This window comes from Idiotropiscis lumnitzeri, chromosome 22 (assembly GCF_059441095.1).
Source record: "Idiotropiscis lumnitzeri isolate Australia: NSW breed Sydney's pygmy pipehorse chromosome 22, RoL_Ilum_1.0, whole genome shotgun sequence".
NCBI lineage: Eukaryota > Metazoa > Chordata > Actinopteri > Syngnathiformes > Syngnathidae > Idiotropiscis > Idiotropiscis lumnitzeri.
In genome coordinates this window covers 1,720,815-1,733,393 of record NC_142412.1, presented here as the reverse complement: position 1 = coordinate 1,733,393, position 12,579 = coordinate 1,720,815, and positions in this window count along the sequence as shown.

The following is a 12,579-nucleotide window of genomic DNA, read 5'->3' as shown; positions in this document are numbered from 1 at the left end:
TTGTCGGAAATGTTTGTCAAAGGTCACGCGAATAAATTTTAGAAATGCAGCATTTCAAGACTGAATATTTGCGTCAGGCTATCAGCATCAAACTGCACAGTCATTTAGGTGCGAATCCATTGTTTTTGCAGTTTTTTAACAATATTGGCCTTTTTGTTCAAATCTCCTTTGCTTAATGTTCCAATCCCACCCCACAGATATGATTCGTGAGCCCGTTTTTGATATTTTGGAAGCGCAAACAGGAACTCACAAGGGCGCATCCGTGACGGCTCCATGAGACTTCAGGTGACGTTTGCTACAGTCCTGCCGCGGACGACTCGCAAATGCGTGTGCTGATTTGCAAATGCGTGTCAGGAGACGTGTGGGGACCGAAACTACTGGTGCCGGTGAACGTGAGCCATGAGACGCAAGGGGGACGTGACAAGGTGCGGAAACTGACGGTGAACGAGGGGAGCAAAGTGGCCGTGACTTTCGTGATTTGCAGCGTGAAGCGCGCAAGGTGGAGTGGGAGGTGGTCTCAAAAAACTCAAAGGAAAAGGGTGTCAAGAACTGTTCGGGGGGAGGCAGGTGATCGGTCTTAACTGAGTCCAGGTTGCGCTGGGCGTCTAATAGATTATGTGTTCTTGCTTGGTACTTTCAATGGGCTCTGTCTGAGGCAGGATTCGAACCCACGCTCCGGGGGAGGAGGGCGGGCGTGTGTCACAGTTAAGCCAATGGTCAAATTGGGCACACGGTGAAGAAAAATTGAGAACCACTTTAGAATTTTTCATTCATTTTAGATGGCAGAAAGTACGGAGATGAAGTTTTGTAATATAGTTACTGTTTATTTAATGATGAACACACCGAATGTCTATTAACTATCGATTGGCTTTAGTTTGAATTTGATTGTATGATTTATTTATTTGTAATTTGGATTAAAATTCTATTTCATGTAAAATATTTTTGTTATTTGATATTTCTGTGATATATTTTTCCTGAATCTGCAATTTATGGGCGACGTTGAATTTTGGATGAGTGATTGCTCTCGGATAGTGGAAAAAGGCATCCTGAAGCCTTGGAAGTCATTTTTAATTATATTCCCTATACAGGCTGCATACCTGCTGTAATAACCGTATATGTTGCAAATGATAAACTTAGCATTGTCTTGTTTAACTATCAACAGAATCCATCTACCATCACTAGCAGATACATACAGAAATACGATGAAACTAACATAATTCAGTTTTTTTTTCGATGTCAATATATGATTTATGCACTTAGCACAAGTGGGAGACTTGAGTCAAGTCATGTGATGCCAGCATGACACTCTGTTTTTCCATTATGTTCATATACATTCATCCTACGGAGCGCCATCAATGACCTGGAAAAGGCATGTCACCACCTTGTCCCTGGGCTGCGCTGTTTTAAAGATTACCAAGGCTTGTTGGACCTTTCTCTGCCACATAAATTACAGCATTCATTATCTTATTTTCCATTTTTCTTGTGACATCTGCAGTTTGTGACAACGTGTTTGGGAGGTTTTGGGCAACCTATTTTTGTTCTACGGAAAAAGAAGAAGTTGTCTATGCCTGCGTGAAGCGAATCAGTGAAATCAAGGATGTACATATGTGAGCCGGCTGTTCAGATTGATTGCACAAACAGATGTTTCGTGAAAATATTTTTAAACTAGGATACACATCTTCTATTTGGTAGCCAGCGTTGGCGCCGCACGGACGAGAACCTGGAGTTTCATATCAAAGCAAGTCACCACTGGTCTTCAGGGCTGAAGTATCCTCAAATGTGTACAACTTCGAGAAGATAGGATCATCTGAGTCATGTTGCCGTGAAATCGGGGCCTTCCTGTGTAGTCTGCATGTTCTCTCCGTGCTTGCCTTGGAAAAGACCGCACTAGTGAAATACACAAATGTGTGATATCAAGCTTTTTTGGAAAACAATATGATGGCCACTTTGTCTCTCATCTTTAGGGCCACCGTGTACAAAAAACGCCATCCTGGCACCTGGTAATGCTCTCTTTACTGTGTTTGCTTTGTTCTTGCTTGGTACTTTCAATGGGCTCTGTCTGAGGTGGGATTCGAACCCACGCGAGCGGAGCGCGAGGCTGTCAGTTATGAATGAATAAATGAATAAATAAATGAAAAAGTTTCCAATGTAAATTTCCACATTTATAGAGTGTAAAAAGGCATCCTGAAGCCTGGGAAGTCATTAATTTGATTGTCCAGTATTTCCCTTATGAGATAATGCCTCACATAGCGAGGCCGTGTGCCGTCACCTCGGGACCTTTTGTCGTGGAAATTTACATTGGAAACTTTTAGTTTAGCTGTTAATGAAGTTTCGTTTTTTTAGTGCTGACACCGTTTTAATGTTTAGGGAAGTTCCAGTGTCCTCCCACCCGAGCTTTCCGCTGTTTTTATCAATTATTTTTGGGTCGCTGGAGAGATTAGACGGCCGGCGTGCGCCAAAGAAGAGCGTGGGCGAAGAGGAGAGTGGACGAAGAAGAGCACGTTCCCCCGGACACAATGGGCTCCTTCTGAGGTGGGATTCGAACCCACGCCGCCAAGTGGAATCAAAAAAACAATTTCATAATCCATTTGTAAAAAGACAACGGTAAGATTTCGTCCAGTGTACGATCAGTTTAAGCAAACTGGGGTCGCAGCGGTCGCTGCTCAGGCCCTAATAATAATAATAATAATAATAATAAAAGCCCGCCAATCAAAAAGTTTGCCCACCCCTGATGTGTCTAAGTGAAAATAACACGCTACAGAGTAAATGAATTAAAGCGAAAATGAATTTTGTACACTTACATTTTGTGAGTTAAAAAACAAACAAACAAAACATTGTGCGTAGTGAATTTTAAATATTTTGCAACCAGCACATGACCACAGTTGCTCATAAACAGAACGATATAATAATAATAATTTTAAAAAAGCGCAAGTCATGGTCTAGCCAACATTTATCGCTGCTCAGGCCCTAATAATAATAATAATAATATTAATAATAATAAAATGGGCACACCTTGCACATGATGCACAAGCAAGAGGCAGGTAGGCCAAATGATTAGAATGACATTTTTTTATTGCTTTTTAGTATTAGGGTTAGGGGTGTCACATTAGCCTAGCAAGAACCTATGATACATTTTAATTCACATCTGGATAAAGGTGCCGAAACATAGCCTGGTGGCTCCCCAGATCGAAAAGTTGAACACATGTAGGCAACACGTTGAGTCCGCAATCACTGTGATCGCAACAGAGTTAAAGATAAATATAAAGATGTCTTTTTACCAATGGGCCGCGCCAGTAATCATTTTCCCACAATCATGGCAATGACCCCTGTAAACATGCAAAAAAGGGCAAAAGTCGGACTTTCAAAAATTCATAACTCACTTCCTGTTCAAATAGGTCCATTCTAGTGGACGCTAATAAGACGACAAACCCGGCCTATAACACCCGAGAGGTCAATGGCGACACAGTGAAACATTGTGCGTTTATGGCGCAGTCGCTGCCGAGGTGTCACGGGATGAGGAACAGAAAGAGGCGCAGGGTAAAGGCGTAGTTGTTGAGATTATCCAGAGGGAGTTGACCACGGGAGAACATCTGTCCCTTGAAATTCCTGACATTTTGCTTTTTTTATTGGAGTGCACATAACGCACATCACAGATCGCGCAGCGACTTTTGCCCCAAATCTAAGAAGTGATGTTTTGCACCCTCATTTTCGTGGAGCTGATTACAGTTTCTGCTTACTTACACTGCACTGGAAAAGGTCAAAGGGCACGGACAGACAACTCCAAAGGCGTTTGATGATCGCCCGCTTTATTTTGTCCTGCCGTTTCTCCATAGAAAGTGGAGAATTACGATTTGATTCTATAAGGTACGGCTGAGTTTGATGAGCTATGATGCAATAATTTCCATGTTCTCATTTTAGATACATATGAATGAATTTGTCCGTACAATAACCAATGGGGTGCCTCCAACCCATTATTTTATTGTTACACACGAGCTCAAAATCAAACAATGAAAAGTTAGTAACAACTTACAAATCAATAGAATGTGAGGTAAAGCTCCTTGTTGGCACTTTCCTGACTCTGTTTGGTCTTCTCCAGATTTGCCTTGTAATTTGCCCCTTCTCTACCACAACCGATTTAGAGGCCATTAGTAACAGATTTGAGAACACCACTTTTAAAGATATGAAGCCAGAGCTCGGCACCGGACCCCAGGAGGCGTGGGTTCGAATCCCGCCTCAGACAGAGCCCATTGAAAGTACCGAGCAAGAACAAAGCAAACACAGTCAAGAGAGCATTACCAGCTGCCAGCATTATATTCATATCGGGCCGGGCTCTATATTTTCAGAGGAAACAAGTAGCATAATTTGGGTTCGAGTGAAGTGGATCACGTGTGGTGGGACTGATTGAGGAAGGGTTGGATGTGCACGGAGTCCAGATGGAGTTTCCCAGCCAGGCAGAAGGCTAGCAGCAGCTTCCTGTCCAGGTTGAATTTCCAAAAAAGGGGCGCGAACCGGAGAAGTGGTGTCTAAAATGAATCAGTCTTGGAGGAATCACAACGCTCTTCTTTGGTGCTTTCTACCCACTTGATTGTCATGTTTTGTGATGTCTCGCCCGCTGAGTTATGAGATAATCAATTGCTGGCCTTGCTCTCACCTCCGAATTCACCAAATTCACCTATCGGTCTGGCTCTGGCCACCATCTGTTCCGGTGGCCACTTTGCAGTGAATGTAAATACTGACTGAGAATATTTGCGATTAAGGCGAGGGATGGGAATGTTGGTCTGCTCTGCCAGACTGCCCAGGCTTCAGGATGTCTTTTTACACTATATAAGGGTGGAAATTTACATTGGAAACGTTTAGTTTAGCTGTTAATGAAGGGATGATTCCGCCCCAGGGATAAAATGCCATCCTGGCAACTGGTAATGCTCTCTTGACTGTGTTTGCTTTGGATTTTAGGCGATTGCCAGAATGTGGCTGAGTTGAGAACAGAGGGATTACCCCTTGGTCTATTGGCCCACGGGGTCATGGCGTCACCTTCTCTGGTAGTCAACAAAAACAAAGGCAAATTTAAATACGCGTCCGTGAAGTCGTGAGCGGGCATCGAGCGGTGCTGTGACCCAACAAAGCTAACGCTTTTGGATGCGAATCGGGCACATGACCCTTTTTTTGCCCATCAGTCCCTTGTTAAACCGGGGCCATTTGAAAGACACTCTGGTGCCGACCATTCACCGTGATAGGACCAAAGGTGTCATAGGCAGATTTGCTGAAGTAGCAACCACTTGAAGGTCTCTTTCTTTTCCTTCAAGAAGGTCGTCCTGTCATTGGAAAAGGTTGCTTAAATCTCAATCCCCATTGTGGGACTAATAGGCACATTTAATGTCTGGGACAGCTGTAGTGGCTGGTAGGTTCTAAGAGCCAAGCGAGATGTGACCATACGTACTTAGCGAAAATTTGCTCTTCTTAGAGTCTTTTCTGACTAATTTTCAGTCGGGCCCCAATAATAATTTCTACACGTGAGAGCCGGGTTGAGGAGAGGTCGAGGTGTGTAGTGAGCTATTTTTTTGCTTACCTCTGTTTTGAGCCAACACCCCCCGCGACCCTAGTGAGGAGGTCTCAATGAATGGCTGTTAATGTCCTCTTCGACCTGCTAAAAAAGGAGAGCGCGGCAGAGGGAGAGCAGAGGTTTAATAGAAATTTAAGCGGCCCATCAAAATTCCAGTTTGTCTTGTCATTTTTTGGGGGGTTGTACAGGGCATCCAATTAATTTGATTGTCCAGTATTTCCCTTATGAGATAATGCCTCTCAAGAAAATAAAACATTAACAAGTTTTATTCATTTAATTTTTTCAAGCTAGGCGGGCCGGATTAAAATGTTTAACGGGCCCACCCTGATGGCGTTCACATAGTAGCGGGGGACTTTAATAAGGCCAAAACACAAAAAGAGACCACACAGCCAGGACCTTCTATAAATAGTAACTGTGACCCAATCCCAAAGGCCATGATATTTGAAAGGCATATCTCGTTATCCTCCTGCTTCCATCCTCCCTTAACTACCTTTGGTTATGCACAGACTGGACCCTTTCTAATATTTTGTGGATTTTAATCTCATGAATCCAAGTCTGCACTTTCCAAGGGTGTGTGTGTGTGTGTGTGACAGGACATGGGGCCGCTTGGAACCGCCCGCCCTTTGGCGAGGAACAACTCCACAGTCAGTGGTAGTCGCAAAAGAAAAACAAGTTGAAGAGGCTTCAACCCGGAATAATCTTTGCACTTCTTGTGAAAAATCCAAGCAAAAATAAATAAGCAGTGACTCTATTGAGGACTGACCTTGCATTGTTGATATGTGATCAGCTCAGGATAAAACCCTGCGTGACGCTCTCATGACTCCCCCCGCCAGTCGCCGCGGAGCACCTTCAAAAATGCTTAAAAAAAATACAATATATATAATACGATATTATGACAATGAGGCGGTGGTGAAACATTTATGTAGTCTCACAGTCACGGTGATATTGGACAATCAAATTAATGACTGCCCAGGCTTCAGGATGTCTTTTTACACTATATAAAGGTGGAAATTTCCATGATGCAGCACTTCCTCTGTGTTGTGAGGGAGGATATTCAGGCCCTGAAGACGGCTGCCAACTTTTTTTTGATCGCAGTGGTAGCGCCACCAACTGGTTAAAACAAATACGGTCGCTGCTCAGGCCCTAATAATAATAATAATAATAATAATAATAATAAAAGTAATAATATTTTCTACAAAAACAATTGGGACCTCGCCGTGGCTCAGGGCCTGCTCGGTGAAATCGCAGCTGCTACGGATTCCATCCTGGCCCCAACACAAAAGGTTCCCAAGGGGCACTGGCCTCCCAACAGCAGAGTCAATCACTGCAAAGCCACCAAACATCCAGCCAATCTTGAATGTGTTTGCTTTGTTCTTGCTTGGGACTAATTTTCAGTCGGATTCATTTTTAATATATTTAACATTTTATACACTACCGTACCTCATTCCGCTCTCCAAGGGCGCCGGTTTACTGCAGACGATATGGCATGATGGTGTCAATCGAGTATGTGATACACCGCAACAAGCTAAGCCCCTCATACATCCCAGAGAGTTCCGTCCGTCCACAGCGGAATTCCCGCCAGACCATACCGATAAATGGCAGCTCGGGCCGTCGAAATTTCAGCAATCGAAAAATGGTGCATTTTCCACTAACGAGCGCAATTTACTATATATATATGATGGTGGCGTTGTCAGGGGCTTTAGGCTCCTTGTATGTTCACTCAGGCAGGGTCGCGGGAGGGTGCTGGAGCCTATCCCGGCTGACTACGGGCGAAAGGCGCAATAAACTCTGAACTGGTCACCAGCCATTCAAAAAACGCCTTACTATACATGGTCTTTTTTTTAGGCAAAAAACGCCTTACTATACATGGTCGTTGCAGCGCCTTAGACCGCTCTGCCATCCTGGCAACTGGTAATGCTCTCTTGACTGTGTTTGCTTTGTTCTTGCTTGGTACTTTCAATGGGCTCTGTCTGAGGCGGGATTTGAACCCACGCCTCCAGGGGAGACTGCGGGAATCACTCAGTTAATATGAAAATATACAGTCAAGCACAGATGCCTGGTTTACCTACAAAAAATATTAGTTCACGAGGTATGTCCATTTTTGGACATGACAATTTGATCCATTCTCTGGGCCAGTGGATGAACCATTATTCGTCTTGGACAGCATTGTGCCCTTTTAACGAATCCGATTGAAAATTGGCTAGAAAAGACTCAAGACATTGATCTTACTCTATCCCTATTTTTGTGACTTTCGCAAACACAGTCAAGAGAGCATTACCAGGTGCCAGGATGGCAGAGCGGTCTAAGGCGTTGCGTTCAGGTCGCAGTCTCCCCAGGAGGCCCTCCCAAACTGTATGCTTCTTATGTTAAAAACAATGTGTGAGGGCACAGGAACTAGACCCGCCAAAATAACATACACAGAATTTAATATGAAACGTAATTCAAGAAGAGTGCGCCTCCCTTTCATAGCAGCACAGCGGTGATAAACGTGCACCTAATAACAAAAATAATAATTTTGTATTAGATTTCATTGGACTAGACAGTCCATTGCAGTGGTCAACCCACCGACGAGCTGGCTGACATGTCCCGGCACATCTACGGCAGACACGGACCGGCGGATGGAGCGCATAAGGCACCCTTCAAGGTGCGTTCAACATTTTTTATAAAAGGGCACCGTGCAGTACGTGAAAATTAAAATAAAAACAAATTTTTGATTCCACTTGGCGGCACTGTGTGTATAACAAAATAATTATTAGCTCAGCATTGGCAAATACTGAGGTAATCATTTATAATGCATGTTTCTGACATGATTTGCTGAATCCGGGAAACAGCGGTCGCTTGGTAAATGTTTTGGTGTCATGGTGACTATTGGTTAGCGTGTCGGCCTTCATTGGCAGAAAACTCCTTCAGTATTTAATGAAACTCATACATTTCAGAAATCTTGAATCCCAATTCAGTGGGAATGAATTTTCTATTTTGCGGAATCTTGTCCCAACCACTGGGTTCTGCGGCTGCTACAACTGTGTCCCCGAACTAATAATCTCTCTTTGCTGTAGCCCCTGTCAAAGTGTTTGGGTTTGGCGTTTACTCTTTTGAATGCTGTTTATCAATTTGTTCAGTTGTTAGTTTAGTTTACAGGATTATGCTTTGCTAATTATCATGATACTGTGTAGACAGGTGTCACCTGTACTGAAAAAGGGTTAAATACATTTTGGTGAAGATCCTTATTTTACTTGGCAAATTTTTTTTTTTTTTCTTCAGCTTCTCTGCAAATTCTTCTCTTTTGCTGTATACGGGGAGAGAGAGAAAGAGAGAGAGAGTGAAATTCATGTTATAACAAAAAAACCAAATTATTATTAAAACGTATTATTTTTTTATTCCCCAGCCATTCTTTTTGTATTTATTTAATTACTCCGACTCTGTCAAATTTTCGAACCCATTGTGGCCCACATATCAAAAAGTTTGCGAGAAATAACGTGAGGAATCGATGCCTTTCTACACCACTCAAAGCAAGTGCTGATAAAGACGGGTCTCCGAGACCACCCGCGAAAACTGAAAATCCCTTTTCAGCCTTAGCAAGGAAGATCCACAGCTTTCTCCAAAACTCAGATGTTTTGCTATGTGGGATTAAAATAATAGTTGATGCTCTGTGTTACAGGCTCAGCCTGGGACAGCAAGGTGGCATGTGACGTGCATTGGGAGGCGGGAGGAAGGACCCGGATGTGTGCTTGCTTGTATGACAGATGAGAGAATGAATGATCACAAAAATAAACCCCGTTGTGCTAAGCGAAGTGATCGTCGTCTATGTTTCCCACGCTGGTTCCTGTCAGTTCGCCCTCACCACGGTTAGGAGCTGAAAAGGCTGACGCATACCTGATCCGGAAGGTAACATTGGGGGCTCGTCCGGGATCAAACTTAACGAGCGCGGAAAAAGACGTGGAAGATGTCAGCGCGCGACTGCAGCGGGGAAACTACGGGGAGCGGCCATGTTCGGCACACATTCTCTCCTACTAATCCATTCCTGATGGACATAATTGGGACTGTTGGGACCACCGCCGACGACGATCGTGTCGGCGCCAGCGGCACAAACCAACGATTCGCCTGTAGTACGCCGTTCGGAGCGGCGCCACCCGCCGTAGGGGAATGGCTGCTTACCCCGCCATATTCATCGTCATCCAACCCATTCGTAACATCAACAAACGATTGGCGGGCGCCAAAAGCTGAGCCCGCGGAGGCAGTGGAGGGAATTTATACGCGTGGTAAGAGCCGTGCCACGTCGCCTATGCGCCGTTCATGTGGGACGAAAAGTAATGCTGGCGACCACAGTAACACCTGCTTTCAAATAAACTGTAGCTGTCGTGAAAGTGAACAAGCCCATGCTTTCCTTAATGGTGGTAACCCTTTCATGCATAGAAGCAATTCGCTGCCTTCTTACTGTGAACGTGACCTTTCCAAAGGGAGGAGTGCTAACGTTTCACTACACCGCTCAATGACTTTATACGATGACGGCCGCCATCTTGGTGATGATGATGAGGAGTATTTCGACCAAAGGGAGCGCATACCTACGCTACGACCAGGCCATTTTGATGGCACGGGATCCTGGAGAGACTTCCTCCACCAGTTTGAAAGCTGTGCCCAAGCAAATCATTGGTCTGAGAAAACAATGGCTGTCCAGCTGAGGTTCAGCCTGACAGGTGCAGCCGGCGCCATTGTCCACAAAAACCCAAGGTCTTCCAGGTGGAATTACCAACAAATAATTGATGAAGTTGAAATCGCCTATGGTCCGCGTTCGGAGCATGCCGCCGCCGTTGCTGTTGAATTGCGGCGGAGACGCAGACATCCGGGTGAGACACTTCAAAGCCTCCGAGATGACATCTATGAGAAAGTGTCCATCGCATATGCTGCCCGCACGGAGCTGGAGCAGGAGGCAATAAGTGTGGAGATCTTCACCAACGCCTTCGCGGATGCTGACTTGGTGCAAAAACTTCTGGAGGAGCAGCCGAGCACACTGTGCAGGGCTTATGGCATAGCCCACCGATACGAGACCACCAGAAGGGCTGCCCGAGCTGTCACTCAGCAAAGGCAACCAAGTTCACAAGTCACAGCGGAGCGACGCATCAGAGCGGCAATGGCACCGGAGGACCCTTCCTTGGCGGTAGGTCAGGGAGCAGTGGGGGTGGCCGGCCGTTCTTTTGTCCAGCTAGAGGGGGTGCCAGAAACTCCCAACTTGCAGCTTGTAAAAGGGGAAAGTGTGAAGGGGAACCGTGGGAGGGTTGTGTGTCACAACTGTGGTGGTGTAGGACACATACGGAAAAATTGCTCTTCGCCCCGCCAGCCCAAAAACACTTCCCCAAGTTTTGGTGTGACCCCATCACCTGATTCTGTTACGATAGTTAGCCGCGTAAAAGACACCGAGGACGAGATGAGTGTTTCAATAGAAATTCACGGGATAAAATTGTGTGCTATCTTGGATTCGGGCGCTCGGAGAAATGTGCTGCCGCTTCGCCTGTATAACACTATCTCTCCCGAATGCAAACCTCAGATGCAGCCCTCCAGTGCCCAGGTTTTGCAGGGCATCGGTCCGGGTGGCGTAGCTGTCCTGGGCGAAACAGACCTGCCCGTGAATGTTGGTACGAAGGCGGTTTGCGTAAATTTTGTTGTGGCTAATACCACAGATGGTACCGAAGCTATCCTCGGGCATCCTTTCCTTCGGCAAGCTGAGGCACAGCTAAATTATGGCCGTCAAGAAGCTATTCTTTTTGGTGAGAGCGTGCCCCGCTGTAATCCGAACCGCAAAGTCCTGACCTACATTGTTCGAGTAGCCCGCACCACAGTGCTCGCGTCCGACTGCGAGTATGTGGTTCCGGGAGTAATTGGCCGTCGCCATGTAGGAGCGGGTGATATGATGATGACCCCAACCAAAGGTTTTGTTGAGAAGCATAAGGTTCTAGTGGCTCGTGCAGTCGTCCGGCCGCGCAACTCCGCGATTGTCCCCATTCGAGTTCTCAACCTAGGCGCGGAGCCACTCACTCTAAAGAGAGGGGCGGTGGTTGGGGTACTGCAGCCGGCCGAGGTATTGGAGAAGCGTGGACCACAGCCGCTAGTGGCACAATCTGAATCTTCTAACCATACATTTCCAATAGTGCCCGGCCACTTACAAGCATTGTACTCTGAGAGCTGTGTCAACCTCGGTGTGTCAGACCGTCTTAGGTTGGCACATTTGTTACAGTCTCACGGAGACGTTTTCTCCACGGGTCCGAATGATTTAGGTCGTACCAAACTAGTTCAACATGACATTTTAACCACGCCGGGTCCCCCTATAAAGCAACCTCCGCGCAGAATGTCGAGTGAAAAACAGGCTGCTGCCGACCAGCAATTACAGCAGAGTTTAGCTGTTGGGGCGGCTCAACCCAGCAACAGTAGTTGGGCTGCACCAATTGTAATGGTTAAAAAGAAGGATGAGACCCCAAGAATGTGCGTGGACTATAGGCCTCTGAACGAACGTACTATTAAGGACGCATATCCTCTGCCACGTATCCAGGACACCCTGGACACCTTGTCCACAGCCAAATACTTTAGCACCCTAGATTTAACTTCTGGATACTGGCAGGTGGAAATGACTGCGCGGGCCCGTAAGGCCGCCGCGTTTTGCACCCGCAAGGGTCTATTTGAGTGGAACGTGATGCCGTTCGGTCTCTGCAATGCACCGGCTACATTTCAAAGGTTGATGGACCGAGTGTTGGTCGGATTGCAGTGGGAGACGTGTTTAGTTTACCTCGATGACATCATCGTTCTCGGTAAAGACTGTACTGAAATGCTGGAGCGGTTGAATCAAGTTTTTGGCCGGCTGCGTCAGGCCAATCTTAAATTGAAACCCTCCAAATGTTGTCTTTTCCGGGAGAAAGTGGCTTACCTGGGTCATGTAGTGTCGGCCGAGGGCGTTGCCACTGACCCCCGAAAGATTCAAAAGGTAGTAGAATGGCCCCCGCCGGAAAACATCTCGGAGGTGCGCCAGTTTG